Here is a 3,550-nt window from a genome sequence, read left to right on the forward strand (position 1 = left end):
ATATATATATATATATATATATATATATATATATATATATATATATTATTGCACTGGGTATGAAATATAAAAAACAGGTTATTCCACAGGTTATTAAATAGTAACTGCACATTAGATATTGCATAAGTTATTGCCGTTGTAGTGTCACATTGTGAAGTAAAATTGACATCCCTGAAAAATAATATTCACTTTGATTTCAAAAGATGAAGACATGTAACTTTACTAGTTTGTTGTTTTTATATCAAACTCTAAAAGATTATCCTTATTGTGATTCCACTGTTTTCTGTCCTTCAATCATAAAAGGTATAGACTGTATTTTGCACTTTCTTAGTCCTTTGCTCGACACTTTTCTTACCATTTTGCTTATTTGATAAGCGAAAATCAATCACTGATGTTTCATAAAAATGAGATTTCTTTTATGATTCTTTTCACAATGTACTGTTTTGTATGCTGGTGAAGATTCTCACCCAGTCATGTCATAGTCATTCCGAAAAAAGTTAAAAAGAAAAAAAAAACAATCCTCTTGACTCTGTTTCCAAATTTGGAAGCTTTTTTAATTCAAAATGTCAGAAAGAGCAATAAAATGCAACAGAAAAAGACTCGTTTATAATGTTTTGCTTACAACTGTATGTTTAAGGAAGATTTGTGTGTTTTAAAGAACATAATACGCCTATCCATAAAATGATGTTCAAAATAAATGATACCAGGAGTGGGGTTCGAACCCACGCGGACATATGTCCATTGGATCTTAAGTCCAACGCCTTAACCACTCGGCCATCCTGGTATGCTTACATTGAATCCGCTATATCGCCGCAATATAATCACGTACAGAAAGCACATGTTCTGTTGACTGTTTCTGGAAAATTTCTTGATGTGTGTCCAAATTAGAATTTTTAAAAAGAATACGTAATATGCGGAAACTATTTCGATGTAGCGGGGTATTAGCTGTTAGCATCAAGCTACGCTTCGCTCTATGTCAAAGTAGCCCACCTGCAACTACAACACCGTCATGCTTTCGCAATAATTACAGTTTAGGAACAAAATAATATATTCACTTTTAAAAAACGAAATAGTAACAAATTATGGTGCAATATTATGTGTATTTTTAATTGTTTTCAAACTAAAAGGTAGTCTACTGTTAGCATGATGGTGCTAACGAAACAGAAGTTTCATCCGGTAGTATTTCGGAGGAACACCCAAGGCATCGTTTTGCGTCGCTTAATAAATAATCAACTGTTTAAATTATAACACGGTGAAAGCGAAAGCCAGACAACCAGATGTTGTTACAAACTGGTGCTTACATTTCCTAACGAAAGTAAACACATAAAGTTGCCGATAATCTGGGAAGAATTAGCTAATTGTATTGCATCCTGCTATAAATCCATGCTTCACTACCATGAATTTATGCACGCTTGAAACTGTAAATTAAAGCGAAGCCCGCACTTCTGTTAAGCCTTTCACTCTGTTTAAGAACCAAACCAAACTCCTCTTCAGAAAAAGACAGTGAAGCGAGTCCTCCCTGATGTTGTCATTCACGCGAACACTGTGTATTACGGTAGTAACGATGCCTTGAGAGTTTCAAAACAAAAGCAACATATTTTACTTGGGTTTAATGAATTCAGTTAAAGACTTTAAAGTGGTAGATAACTTTAATAAGTATATAGGGATGTCCTCCTCTAAAAATTGCCCAAAAATGAATATCTATATATATGGGCCTCCATTTAAAATCTTTTGAATAAACAGTCCAATTCTCTTTAGCATTTATGTAACCCATTGGTTACATAGGTTCAGTTGTTCTCTAACTTATTATAATATTATATTATTGTTGCTAACTAGCATTCTCTCTTTGGGTCTCTTTGAGTGTATTTGGACACCCCTAATAGTAACATCAATGGATGTTCTGTTGTTACCCTGGAGAGAAAATATTCATAGTAGGAAACATTGTTATAACACTTATAAAAACTTTGGGAAATTGGTGAACATTCTAAGATAAGGAACACCCATTTGTGACAAAAGTAAGAAAAGAAACTGAAAACAAATTTAATATTTACATATTTACATGACCATAATATATTTTCAGAACAGAGGAGCAAGAATGGCAACAACTAAAAGCATTCGGTAAATGTAAATAATGTTGCTTTTATTTTGACAGGCCCAAGTCAGCATTACTACCGTAACTTATGGTGTTCATGTGACCTATAAAAATTCGGCGGGGGCTCGCTCCCTATATATATATATATATATATATATATATATATATATATATATATATATATATAAAAATCATGACACTATAAGATTCTAGAACCAACCTGAAAAATCTAGACCTAACTTTCTTATTTCTTCTTCCCCTCAGGCAAACCTGCCTATATGCAGGACAAACTATCCTTCCATTGTAGAAAAGATGGCATAAATTAGACTAGAATATTATTTAATAGTTGTATAGTTGTAAAGCAGATTGTTTTGTTTTGTTTGTTTGTTTGTTTTTGATACGAATGGGAATTAAAACCTAAAGTCAAGTATTAGTATCATTTCTCTCTTGTGATATATAGGCCTAAAGTATTTCTGCAAAAACAGAAAATATAAAATGTAAAACATGTAAAAGGTTATAAAAAAAGGTTTCATTTTCGATATGTCTTTTGACTCCTTGTGAGTCAGCCTGAAGCTGGCCACTTCTGATAACATGTTCATACAGAAAAGACAAACCTGTTTATCACACCTAAACTGCCTGACAAATATAGCAAATCACAGACAATGACATTTTATTTGTTTTTCTTTAACCAACTAAACAAGAAGAATCAAATAGATAAGAAATTATTACCAGGCTGCACTTATTTTTATTTTATACATACAGCTGGTTTGAGATCTATTTGCACAATTTTTCATTAATCTTACCTTTCTGGTGGATTAAAAAAAAGTTTCTAATTCTCATTTTTCCAGAATTAAGACAATTTTTTATTCTTAATCAAACTTAATTTGGATTTTTAAAATGTCAAAGTACCTAAAACCTCCAGTGAATTTATTGTTGAGGCAATGAGTGCCATTTACTCATGATGATTGTGGAAATGTGGTTGTGTTTTTTGTTAGGAACATTTATTTGCTTCATTGGGGAAAAAAAACAGTATTCTTATGTGAATTTGTTGTTATATACTATATAACTAACAGGAAATTTTATTTTTACCTCGGTCCATTTTAAATAAATATGTATTCCTGGTCCAAGTGAAAAAAACAAAACAGAAAAATATTGAAAAAACAGATTTTTTTTTTGTCCATATGCTATCCCATAGCTAACAATACATGTATTGTAGCACACAAATTATCGAAGCTTTCCTTTAACGCAAATAAAAAAAAGTCTAGCTCATCTTTTGGCTTAATTTTTTTTTCATTTGCTAAGATGGTTTGATATAACTAAAATAATTAACTTTAATTAAAGGCCAATTCATCATATACAGCTCTTGCCAACATGTAGGTTCATCTGTTCTTATCTTTAATACTTTGCTTCAAGGATACAACTAACATTTGTTTTTGTTTTTTTGTTGTTGTTTTTTTC

General features: G+C 31.3%; 1 non-coding gene across 1 annotated transcript; it reads right to left on the reverse strand.

Annotated features, from left to right (window-relative positions):
- Nucleotides 1-701: 701 nt before the first annotated feature.
- trnal-uaa lies at nt 702-784 on the reverse strand. The gene has a single exon. It is a non-coding gene; the product is annotated as a tRNA-Leu (tRNA).
- Between the last annotated feature and the right edge of the window lie 2,766 nt (nt 785-3,550).

This window comes from Cyprinodon variegatus, unplaced genomic scaffold, assembly GCF_000732505.1.
Source record: "Cyprinodon variegatus isolate N-32 unplaced genomic scaffold, C_variegatus-1.0 Scaffold1163, whole genome shotgun sequence".
NCBI lineage: Eukaryota > Metazoa > Chordata > Actinopteri > Cyprinodontiformes > Cyprinodontidae > Cyprinodon > Cyprinodon variegatus.